The sequence below is a fragment of the Lissotriton vulgaris genome, chromosome 3_1 (genome assembly GCF_964263255.1).
Source record: "Lissotriton vulgaris chromosome 3_1, aLisVul1.2, whole genome shotgun sequence".
In the NCBI taxonomy this organism is placed as follows: Eukaryota; Metazoa; Chordata; class Amphibia; order Caudata; family Salamandridae; genus Lissotriton; species Lissotriton vulgaris.
The window spans coordinates 1,382,869,391-1,382,882,908 of record NC_141689.1 but is presented as its reverse complement, the minus strand read 5'-3'; positions in this window follow the sequence as shown (position 1 = coordinate 1,382,882,908).

The window sequence follows — 13,518 nt, the reverse complement described above, 5'->3', positions numbered from 1 at the left end:
ATGGATTAAACCCAGATCAGTTGACTGGGGGTGAGTGTTTGATTTGCTCAATCGCTCCGTCCATCATCCCCCCTTTTTGTATCACTTTGTTCACCCTAAGTTGGCAGGGTATGCTCAGACGTGAGTCCCTTGCTCACTTTGCCACTTGATTCAAGCTAGCCTGGCTGATGACGGCTGAAAGGCCAGAAACCGGTCCCAGGAGTCTTGTTTCCGGTCCAGGGAAGACATGGCTTTGGCAGTTCGGGCTGGACTGTTCCCATGAGGCACAGGCTCAGACTGATTTGCATATGGCCATGTCTGAACTGGGGTGGCGGAGTGAGCTAAAGAACGGTGATGGATTAAACCCAGATCAGTTGACTGGGGGTGAGTGTTTGATTTGCTCAAACGCTCCGTCCATCATTCCATTTTTGTATCGATTTGGTCGCCCTAAGTTGGCAGGGTATGCCCAGACGTGAGTCCCTTGCTCATTTTGCCACTGGATTCAAGCTAGCCTGGCTGATGACGGCTGAAGTGCCAGAAACCGGTCCCAGGATGCTGGTTTCCGGTCCAGGGAAGACATGACTTTGACAGTTCGGGCTGGACTGTTCCCATGAAGCACAGGGTCAGACTGATTTGCATATGGCCATGTCTGAACTGGGGTGGCCGAGTGAGCTAAAGAATGGTGATGGAGTAAACCCAGATCAGTTGACTGGGGGTGAGTGTTTGATTTGCTGAAACGCTCTGTCCATCATCCCCTTTTGTATCGCCATATACCAGTACCAACTGCACGCAATACAAATACTTTATGACATAGCATGATTGGCAAAGATTTTCTCTGTTACAGTAGCAAAAGCCAAGAAGGACTTCTGCCAGAGAGAAATTCCCATGTTTATGTGACAGATCTATTAATTACAGTTCAAATACAAGGTGCCAAGAATACTCTTTGGCTGTAATAATGGCTGATGCGAAGGTGCTCAATGGGACTAGCTCTTTGAAATCAGGTATTGCTTGGGATTACCTGTTAAGTTAATCAAATACATATACCTAAAAGAAAGGGGGACTTTGTAATTGAGTATATTAGGCACAGAAATTATGTGCTATTTGAATGAATACTTACCTCAGCCATTTTATTCAAATAAGTATCGAATGGTGATTTACAAACTACACAATTTAGACCACAGTATAAGTGGAGATAAACAGATGTTGTGGCAGTGGCTTCAGTCAAACATACAAAACTTGCCTAATAATTGTAAGAACAATTACATTTTTGTTGTAGGCTCGCATGTATCAAAAGTATGCTCTAATCGATCCATAGAAAAATCTGCAACTAAACTATAGTAAAAGGAAATAAAGTTTGTGATCATAAAATGTGTTTCTTGAAGTAGCCTGCGACACCAGCCATCCCTGAAAATATCAGGGGAGATGCAGCGTACTATAAGATGAGACGATAAGCTTGTTTTATTGAAAAAGGTCAGGTGTGGGCAATCTACAGGAAAAAAGACAAGATAGCACATAGAGCAAAAGGAATGTTGCGGTGCAGAAGGAGAATTAAACAAGCATTTGCAATACAATAGGTCTTGCATTAGTGAAAGTTTGAGTGTATTAAGAGGGACGATTATGATCCATCATGGCGGACGTGGCATAGCTGCTAAAGCTGACCACAACAGGAGAAGAAGCAGGGTCGGGAGGCGTTTACTGCGGCATCTAGAACGCTGCGTTCGGACCAGCAGTTAGCAGGACGAACACAGACCATCCTTGCATATAAGCACAAACCGGCAACCATAGCAAGGAGGTCTTAACTACCCTAATCAGGGAAATGCGTGTGCGCAGTTCAGATAGCACTTCATGAAGCGCAAGCACACAGCAGAGGAGAGCAGTGTCAATCTTCAGACGAGGCAAAGAAAGGACGCTAGCTTCCTGTGATTAAATCCCCTGCAGGGATCGGAACCCTGTGGTCCTGGGGCAGGTGAACTGAAGGGCTCTAATACCACGCCCGACTGCATGCTCTTTCCTCAAACACGTTGTTGAAGCTACTAGCCAACTAGATTTTTGAAAGCAAGTGTCATTCATAATATGACCGAGCCAGATTCTTCTCAGGCTATGCAGTTGCCAATCCAGACGTTATATTCAGAATTAAAAAGGAAAAAGAGCTGTGCCTAAAATATCGCCCATATGTGGGAGGGTGTCCAATTCCCAAACCTAATGTTTTGATAAGGATTAAGCAAGAGGAAACCTCTTATTCAAGTCATCCTAACAACTCTGAGGAGAGTATTACTATCACCAGCACAGATCATCTAGATGTTGCATCGGTTTTCACTTTGACCCTTAAACATGAGGAAAATCAATACTACGTACAAGATCAGGAGTTGACTGGGATAGAAAGTATTGGCAGCCCCACAAGAATTACGGGATGCAGACAAGCCAAAGAGGATGACCGGAACGACCGGAACTGGAGCAAGAAGCAGGGAGGAGAGCTGGTATGCGAAAGCAGAGGAGTCCAGAAAAGAATCCCTGTCATCTGGAACTCTCTGGGAGAAGAAACTGGAGGCAGGAATTACGGGATGCAGACGAGCCGTAGAGGACGACCGGAACTGGAGCCGGAAGGCAGGGAGAAGGAGAGCTGGTATGCGGAAGCAGAGGAGTCCAGAGAAGAATCCCCTTCATTTGGAACCGGCCGGGCGAAGAAACTGGAGGCAGAACTTGTGTCCTGTGTATCACAGCCCCATGCTCCCCGACCGAGTTCTCTGCCATAGTCGATGTCCAAGAAATGAAACAGAAATCTCCCATGGGGACCTGGTAGGATATGTGATGCAAGATGGCCGCCAAGAAGGAGCACCCAAAAGGAGCTCTGGGATGTGGGATCATGAATCCGTGAAAATCCTACCATAATCCCAGTCATTCACCCGTCTGTTTCCTAGCATGCCAACAGAATTCAGTCTAGAGTGAAAAAGAGTTTTTTTTGTTGATCTCTATTCACCAGGATTGACGAGTTGTGCCTGCTGTGAAACACGATTTTTTGCAACACTGGATCGGATGCCCTGGCACCCGGCACCACCCACTACAGGGGTATGTTATCGGGACAGGGTCTGCTGCGAAGCCTGATGCTGTTGCTGCGGCTCCCGGCACAGACTACCACGAAAGACTTTAGTGGTCACCCTGGCCCCCAGCGCCAGCCACTACAAGGGCAGGATGGCAAGACCCGGCCTGCTGTGAAGCCTGGAGCAACTGCTGTGACTCCCGGCATAACCACTTGGGCCTGGCCTGGAACTTCTGCAGACTCCCGCCATCATATTTGTGGACCTCCGAACCCGGACAGTGAAACCCAGCCCAGAACAAGGCGGTGATCCGTCCCCCTGCGGCTTCTCCACCCTATCACCCTGGGGAGACCCCCTAGCAGAGATCCCCTTGTGGAAACCTGTTCAATTGTGTGCAAACGACATCAAGACACCCACTGAGGCAAGATTCTTCTCGACCCATCTACCGCCGTCCGCCCCTCTATGAAGTGCTTGAAAACCCACGGCCCTGACTCTTTCTCCATCATCTTCCCACCTAATCTCTCACTCAAAGCAAAAAGAAACTTCAAACATAGGTTGATTGGACAACTCCCGGAAACTCTCATCGCCGATCTATACCACTGCTCCTCCAAAGGCCAAAAGAAAATGAATCTCATCTTCCACACCCAAGATCCCGTGAAATGGAACACTATACTTAGATCCCACCTCCACATATCCAAAACAACTAGCACCCCTCTCAGCTAACAAGAACACCCTTCGTGCAGCGGCAACACCTCTGCCACCATCTACAGTAACTGTATAGTCCTGATTCAAGCCAACAGCACCAACCTAGACTTACTTGACTCCCTATTCCACACGCTACGGAATGCCATCACTCACTTACACTTTAATCACTCACATAACCCCCTACCCCTTATCCCCCTTTCCCCTAACCTACCATCCCCTCACACAAATTCACAAAACAATCTCCAGACGTTCTCCACCGAAGCTAGTCTCACTCCCTCCGACACCACCCTCTCAGCCAGAGCATCTCCGAGATAAGTCTCTACTAAAACTCACCATCCCCCTACAGACACCTTCCCCTCCCTTCCCTTTCCTAGAAATTCGTCCTTATGGACAACCAAGGGAAATCACTATTCTTTGTCACAGTTGCAGTAGTGTTGTAATAATAGGTCCTGAAAAAAGCCATTTTTTGGCTGAAACATGTCGACCAGTTAATCCACCGATGGATAGTAGTATTTGTTGAAAACTATCCACACTCTGCTTTTAACCTTGTCATCATGGTGACTGTAGGAAGGTGGACACCTGACTATGGTTACCCCCGATTTATTTGCCTTGTGTTTAGCTGGTTTTCGACTTAGTTTAGTCAAAGGGAAATCCCTGGGTGTACACTATAGCAGGTGCGTGTTATATTGCTGTATGGGTTCTAACCAGTCATACAAACATTCCTTCTAGGTACATTAAGGGCAAAATTCATATGGGAATGAAACATTAGATAAGGAGTTCCACACTAAAAAGTGAACGTTCACAATCTCTTTAATATTTTTATAAAAGTAAAACCTCTTTTTACACAGAAATCAATTAAAAACTCCAAAGAATACTCTTTGAACAAGTACAATAAAATTTCAATGAACAATTAATAACAATTCATTACACATAAAAAAACAATATCACAATCATAAAAATTATGCAACAAAGGAGAAAAATAATCAACACTAATACAGTACACAAAAGCAGTTGAATCCTTTTCACAAACCCCCTACCACTGTGGCTTTAATATTCTCCTGCCACTACTAGTATAGATCCACTGGTCTTTTCTTTGATATTGGTGGTACAGTAGACAGTATCAAAAATATATGAATATCTGCTACTTCCTTGACCTTGTTTGAATTCTAGTAACAATTGCGCCGACGCGTTTCGGTGTTATATTACTTGATGTTGTAACACCTTCATCAGAACATGCCGTCTCTTTGGGGTCACCGGCTTTTAGGCTTATATTTAAAAATCTCTGTGTGGATACATAGAGAAAGAAACAATATCACTATTCTGGGGGAATGATATCACATTTCTGATGTCCAACATCTTATTTATTACCCCCAAATAGATCAATCCCACCTGAATCAAGTTCTCTTGTTATTTAATATTTTGTTGGGGGCTTATTTTCCCTTCAGTTTAGTCTATTCACAGTTTCAATAAAGCATTTTTCATCAGGTACAATGGTGGTCAAATAAACACATTCTCATTCTATTGGAACAAATATTATTTTGAACAGGGTTCATATTCAAACTTTTCTCCTCGCCCTATCAGGTTCGGGTAGCTATTACTTTATGTGGCTTTACCCTCCGTTTCTTTTTAGTGTGGAAGCAGATAAGGGCTTTCATTCACTCTCGCATTCATTATACCACTCATCCCTCTGTCCTCTTTTGATACTACCTATTTTAATGTCCCTCTTACCCCGTAGGTCTTGTAGGAATCCCCCAGGAAAAACAGCCGTCAGGGAACCTTCTCCAGACGATCACTGTAGGTTTTTGATGTACCTATGGGGTGACAATTTAGTTTCATCGGTTTCTCTTGAATACTATGTTTAAACCCCTTAGAGCATTTGTCCTTTCCTATATTTATCTTGGGGGTGATAAAACGTCTCAGAATAAGAAAGTCCTTTTCCTGTTCAGTGATCAGGTGGGCTTGGATCCCCTCTTTATATCGGATCAGGTATATCACATTCTTTGTTATGCAATTGTTAAGTGTGGTAATTTTCTGTGTGGCTCCATTTAATTCTAATTCTTTGGTCACTAAGCATAGTTCACATATGCAGCAGTTGCCGCATTTGTGATTCCCTATCGCCTTTGTTCCTGTCATAGTTGTTTGTCGTTCTATTATGTCATCTCTATAAGTGTACACTAGACTGCTTCTGAGGTTCTTGTTCTTTCTATAGGCATACAGGGGACGTTCTAAGATAGTCTCAGCCCCCTCATTCAAAATTTTCCAGTTGTGGTTTATTATGTTCTTAACCTGGTTCGCCACTGCTGAATACTGGCTTACCATGACTATTTTTTCGTTAGTTTGCTTCTTCTCTTTTTTGGTTAGAAGACAGCCCCTGTCATAGAATCTCGCTCTCTTTAGAGAGTGGTCTATAAGTTTTTTTGGATAGCCCCTATCCTTAAAATTTTCACTTCATCTCTCCCGCATGGCGATAGAAGTCCTCAATGTTAGTACAGTTTCTCCTTAACCGGAGAAACTCCCCGAAGGGTATTGAATCTTTCTGACTCCTAGGGTGGTAGCTGTTATAATGCAATACAATATTGCGGTCTGATTCTTTCTTAAATAATTCCACCTTCAGGTGTTTGTCTTCGCTCTTTATGCTTATATCTAGGAAGTTTACTTTAGTTCTGTTGTATTCAGCAGTGAACCTAAGGTTTGAACTCCTAGATTCAGCCAGGTGAGAAAGTCTTCCAGGAGATCTACTGTTCCTGACCATATAAAGAAGATATCATCTATAAAACGAGTCCAGTTCCGAATGTTCTTGTAATATGGACTGACCTCGTTGTAGATGTGTTTGTTTTCAAACATACTAACATAGATGCAGGCCAGACTTGGCGCACAGGTCGCGCCCATGCTAGTCCCCTTGCATTGGAGGTAGAGGTTTCTTTTAAAAAGAAAGATATTGTTTAAAAGAACCATAGAGACGCATTGCACTATGAATTCCTTACTCCCTCCTACAATCTCTGTCTCTTCTAGAAGGGTCCTAACTACTTTGATGGTATCATGCTGAGGAATATTGGTGTAGAGTGACTCTACATCGAAAGTCACCATGATTTCATTTACACCATCAAACTCTATACCTTCTGTCTTAGCAATCATGTCCGAAGTATCTCGGATGTATGATTTCTGTTTCTCCACCAGAGGTTTTAGAAACCTATCAGCGTATTTGCTTAATGGTTCTAGCAAAGAGTCAATAGAAGCCACTATGGGTCTGAGTGGCGGATTGTCTAAGCTCTTATGGACTTTAGGCAGTCCATAAAAGGCTGGAGTTTTTGGATTTGTGTAATTTAAAAACTTCCATTCTTCTTCTGTTATATCACCATTTGTCTTAGCTTCTAACAGTAGTGTCTCTACATCTTTTTTAAGATTGGTGAGTCTAGTTCGTGGGACTCTCTTGTAGTGCAGCTCATTGGACAGTAGGTTTAACGCTCTTCGATCGTAGTCTTCAGTGTTGAAGACTACGACCCCTCCGCCTTTATCCGCGGGTTTGATTGTTATTTGAGTGTCATTCGATAAAGAATCAATCGCATCCCTCTGTGTTTTACTGATGTTATTTTCTTGAAAGTGTTTCTTGCTAGGTAGATTTCCTACCTCTAGTTTCACAATTGCCTCGAATAACTCCAAGTTTTTATCTACCATCCCTAAACTGGGGGTAAAAGTGGATTTTGCTGTTAGTCCCAAATCCTTGGGCTCTTCTCTGGCTGGTCTATTTTCGAAGAAACGGCGTAGCCGTATTTTTCGAAAGAAAGCCCTTAAGTCTTTTTCTAGCTGGAATTTGTTAATCCCTGTTGTTGGTACAAATTTAAAACCCATTCCTAGCACTTGTTTTTCTACCGGGGTTAGTGTTCTACTCGATAGATTTATAATAGGTGTTAACTCTATCGCCAGTACACCTTGTTTCTGGTACGTTTGTACTCCTGAGAGGCCTGGTTCTGCTGGTATTCCTGTTCCTGTTCTCTTTGTGCTGGCCTCCTTGTATATGGTCCTCTTGCTCTGTTGTGAAACCCTCTCTGTGCCCTCTGTGGGCGCTGTTCTAAAAAAGCCTTTTCATAGTCTCTATTGGGTCCTGCATACTCTTCATCTTCTCTGGTGGGCACTTCCTCTTCCCCACTACTCTCTGAGGTGCCTGAGAAGTTCAGGTGTCTGCTGGTTCCCTGCTAATCACGGCCCCAGGCTATCTGTTCACTCCTTAAAATGGACTCCATGCACCGTAGGTGCATAACCAAATTGGTACTGGACACCTTGTCAGCCCCTATACAGTGTACCATAGGTGCCATGGGCATAGGTGCATCCAAGGCCTACCAGGAGCTGCAGCATAGCTTTTGCCACTCTTGGCTGGTTCTTAAATTGACACAACTGGCTGATCATTCAGCTGGGGCAAGTTGGTGTAATCACCTCTTGCTTAGATATAGTATACCTATATCTGGACACATATAAACCTATAAGTCACTCCTATGGCAAGCATTATCAATCCTGGAGGCAGAGTGCTTGGTTTAATGTGAGATGGTGCTCGAGCATGAGCTGAGCCTGTCTGCAGCTGTCGGGAATGACTCCCTAAGCTGTTCCGGGATAATGCCATACCATATACTCTTAAGTGCATTATAATCCATCGCGGTTATGTGCTAACTTTGGTTTGGCTTTATCAAAACATGTCGTGTAAGGTGTCATACGATTTGGAATACTATCCCCTCTACAGTCCTGTCGACGGGGATAGCATTCCACCCTTCTAGAGGGAGAAGACATGTTACTTTACTGAAACGCGGTTAATCCTAACCAGAGCCTCAGCATCACAAAATGGATGCTGCTGCCACTGACACAAGTCTGACCTCTTGCTGCTGACCGAAACTTGGCAGAGGAGGCCTGGACAAAGGGTTCCCTGTTGCAGGGAGGTGCTACACCACCCCAGACAGGAGATAGTGTATTGGGGCAGGGAGGGTTAAATTAAATCAGACAGTGCCTTGGGCGCACAAGGCTTCCCCCTGCATAATCCCGCCAAACCGGTTCTGGGGCATACCAGCCCCAGTCCCAGCGCGACCCTGGACAAAGGGAAAGGGGTGTAACCACCCCCTTCCTGGGTCCCACCCATAGGAGGGACCTAGCAGGTAATCCAGCCCCCTGTATTGGTATAAGAATGGGAGCAGTGCCAACGCACTCAGATTATCTTGACTGAAACTCATGAAATGAAACTCTGGACCCTTCGACATCCTACTCGACATAGAAGACTGAAGAATCTCCCTTGTGCTCAAGGAGTGACCACCCTCTGCAAACAGGCACCATCCAGCACCTCAACGTTTGCTTTGTTGCAGTTCCCGCCGGAACTCCAGCAACAGAGTTCGACAAGACCAAGCGTGCCTGCTTTCTAACAGCCCGATCCACAGTCCCTGCAGAGCTGGGACCCGTGGAGGTGACCTGAAGCGTGGGGCCCGCCATCTTGGAAAGACCACGAGGCGCTGACCGTGCAGCATCCGAGGCCCCCTTGAAGCTGTGCTTTGGGTTTGAGAAGCCCCAGCCCTGAGCCACTCTTGCACCGAAGCTCACCCCTCTACCCTCACCGAGTGCTGCGTGGGGCCCTTCTGCATCTTTTGGCTCAACGCGTTGGTCCGGTCACTTGCCCGTTGGCTTGTGGCCCCTGTACCGATAAACTTTGAAATCTGACTCGTGAGTCTGGTTGCTCCAGACTTGCCCTCGCTCCCCTGAAAAGGAGCACCCGCTCTGACTCTCCTGGTCCGAGTGTTAAGCGATCTTTGAATCCTGCGTGGGTTGCGCTTGCCAAGAGTTGTTTGCTCCAATCCGGAAGCCGACACCACCGACAGCAAGAGCCTGCATGGGACAGCTCATGATCCACTCCTGGACGCCCTCGGTGCCCCAGAGTCCACGTGGCAGCGAAGACATTGCCTGGTTCCTTCCTGGTTCCACCCTTGTCACTGCTGAGTGACCCAGACTCTGTCCCCTCTGCTTTCAGATCATCTTTATCTCCAATCCACCATTGGATCACACCGGACACTTCTGTTCACGAAGCCTGCAGCATCTTCATCTCCAGGCACCATCAACCTGCGTGACGAAACCCAACACTACTTCGTACCTGTGCACCTGCTTCCTGTGGGCGAGGTAACTCAGCAACGCCGGTGTTCCTACACTGGTACACACCTCTAGTGTATGTGTCTAAAGTTTCGTCCTTCTAGGTTAAGCGGAAGTCTCCTTTTGCAGTAACTTTACAACTTTTACGCACCATTGACTTTACATTGGTGCATGTGTGTGCTTTAAGCGCTGCACCCGAATCCCGCTGGCTTTTCCCGACTTCAGCATTGCTAGTCCCGACTGCTCCCAGCAATTCCCTAGGCTCTAGGCCTACCCACTGTTCGATTGGTATCTCTTATACCACTTTTTTAATATATGGTTTGCGTGGCCCCTGGGCCTCATCCATAATTGTGCAACTTTTATATGTTTAACTGTGCTTTTGTTTAAGCGCTTGTGCCTCTGCACTCATAAAGAGTACAGAGGATTATTCTAGTAATAAATACATATATTTTTATAATATATAACTTGTGTGGTGTCCTTTCATTTGATATTACAGGATTGTGATTGGTAAAACAGCTTGCTTAACACGACCTCTTGAGTTAAGCCTTTAAGGCTGCTTAGTTCATGCTACCCTTAGCATAGCTTGTCTATAAGGTTGACTTGCAACCATCACCATAAGGGATTGTTTGGACTGATACAAGGTGCCCCCAGATTTGGAGACATCATATATCAGGCCAACTTCTCACATTGGTGAGCAGCGGTGCGGATTTGAGCTTGCTGTTGTTTTACCATTGCAATCTTTTTATCAAATTGAAAGATCACATCAAGTACCTTAGGTACATATAAACAAAGCTTACCATATTTAAGTTCTACTGAACTTAGTAGTTGTAGATCAAAGGGCTTAGCACACCCTGCCTACAACTCACTAGCAAGGTACAGTAGGAAAACACTTAGTGTAGGTAAGTGCACCACTTACACCTCACTAGCAGTCATGGCTGGCACAGAGGGAACTTCAGGTTCTTCACCTGTGTTGGTTGACCTTACCAAGGCACCTTCCAGCTATGACACCCTCAGCCATAAGGACCTGAGTGCCTTGTGCACTTCAAGGGGGCTGAGAAAGGGTCACAACCCTACCATTCCCATCCTGATAGCCATCCTGGAGAAGGATGACTTAGATAAGGCAAGTGCAGTTCCCTTAGATACAGGAGATGGAGTGAACCCCCCTGAGATTGAGAATTCCCCAGAGATAGAGGAGGAACCTGAATCAGATACCAATGAAGATTCAGATCAAGATCAGAGGACCAACCAGGTACTAGTGGGGAGGCTTAACCAAACCAACTTGGACCTACATAGGAATGGAGAGGGCGAGCACCTCCCCAGATCCTATAACATAGTTCCCTCAGGTAATAAAAGGCTGAGATCCTCCTAAAGGGATTCTCACATTTCTAGTGCCTCAAGGGAATCTCAAAGGGGAATGACTTCCCCCCAGAGAATAGAGCATAGGGCCAGAATGAGGGCTGTCCAACTCCAGATAGAGAGGGAAAAGATAGCCTTGGCCCAAGCTAAACTTGCTTTGGCAAGGGAACACAAGTTAAGTGGCTTAGATGCCACTGGTGGCAGCAATATAATTCCTAGAGAGAAAGACAGGTCCTATGATACTAGAAACCTGACAAAGATTGTGCCCCCCTACAAGGAAGGGGATGGCATCCACTAATGGATGACTGCTCTGGAGAGAGCCTGCATGGTACAGCAGGTTCCTTAAGAACAGTGGGCAGCTATCTTATGATACTCCTTTTCTGAGAAAGGGAGAGATAAGCTCTTCACAGTTAGACCTGAGGATGCTAAAAATTACAATGTCCTGAAGAGTGCTCTGATAGATGGGTTTGGCCTAACCACTGAACAATACAGTTTAAAGTTCAGAGATACCCAGAAGACACAGACACAGGACTGGACTGATTTTGTAGATTGTGCCACTAAGGCTCTGGAAGGTTGGCTACATGGCAGCAAAGTACATGACTTTACAGGATTGTATAATTTGATTATGAGGGAGCAGATCCTAAGTAATCGTCAGAACCAGCTTTTACACCAGTACCTGGTGGACTCAGATTTGACCTCTCCCCAAGAATTGGGAAAGAGGGCAGATAAATGGGTCAGAACCAGGATTAGGCCTAAGAATCAGGGCAATGACCAGAAGAAGGAGTCTACCAAACCTCAAGATAAGGGTGGGGATAAATCTAAAGAGAAGACTTCCCCAGGGCCCCAAAACTCCAAGGATGGGGGTGGGTCCCAAGACACTTCATCTACCCAGAAAAAGTCATATTGCCATGTCTGTAAACAGACTGGCCATTGGAAATCAAACAGCTGTTGTCCAAAGAATGGCAATAAAGAAAATATTCCTCCAAAAACAGCTCCAACACCTCCTGTCACTATTAGCAGTGGTTCTCCAGGTGGTGGGAGCACCCCCAAGAAGTTGGGTGTGTTTACTTTTGGAGCCCAGGTGGACTCTGGCCTATCCAGGTCCCCTACCACAGATACTCTTGTCTATGAGAATGGCATGGGGTTTGCCAATTTCACTGCTTGCCCAAACACTTTGAGCAAGTACAGACAGGAGCCCCTCATCAATGGTTTGAAAGTTGAGGCCTTTGGAGACACAGGGGCTAGCATCACCATGGTGGCTGAATGTCTAGTCCCCTCAAGGCAACTTTTACCTGGTGCCACATACCAGGTAACAAACATTGATGGAATAGAAACCAATCATCCCATGGCAGTAGTCAATCTTAGCTGGGGAGGTGTCACTGGCCCAAATAGAGTTGCAGTGTCAGCAAACTTGCCTGTAGATTGCCTACTTGGTAATGATTTGGAAATCTCCGCCTGGGCTGAGGTTGAACAGGAAATCCATTCTAGAATGGTAAATGTCACTGGAAAGGTTAGTGGGGCTGTGATGGCTACAGCCCCAATCCAAGATGTCCTTCCTGAAAAGGTTGGTAGGGCTGAGCAACTCTCAGCCCCATCTTTAGCTAACTCCCCTCCTGAAAAGATTGGCAGGGCTGTCATGATAACAGCCCATACCCAAACTGAGTCTCCTCCTGAAAAGGTTGGTGGGGCTGTGATGGCCACAGCCCAAACCCAAACTGATTCCTGTGTTGTGAAGCCTGAAATGATGGATCACTCCACACAAACAGAGAGCATGGAGGAGGAAGAGAAATCTCCCCCTCACCAGACATTAGGAAAGGATCAGCCTCCTCAGGGAACTGATCTTACCCCTGATGAAGGAACTGTCCCAGAGGTTGTTGGGCCTTGCCTGACAGAGCCCCTGATGACAGTGGACCCTTCTTAGGTGGGACCCAGTCTGGAGCAGGTAACCTGCCCCTCTCTGCCTTGCCTTAGTCAGCCCAGGGCTGCAGAGGACAAGAAGGACAGTGAGCCCCATCGGGCCCCCTGTCAAATAAAGTTCCACCCTGGTCACCTCTGTTTTCAGATAATCTTTATCTTCGATCCACCCTTGGATCACACCGGACACTTCTCTTCACGAAGCCTGCAGCATCTTCATCTCCAGGCACCATCAACCTGCGTGACGAAACCCGGCACTACTTCGCACCTGTGCACCCGCTTCCTATGGGTGAGGTAACTCAGCAACGCCGGTGTTCCTACACTGGTACACACCTCTAGTGTATGTGTCTAAAGTTTCGTCCTTCTAGATTAAGCGGAAGTCTCCTTTTGCAGTAACTTTATAACTTTTACGCAC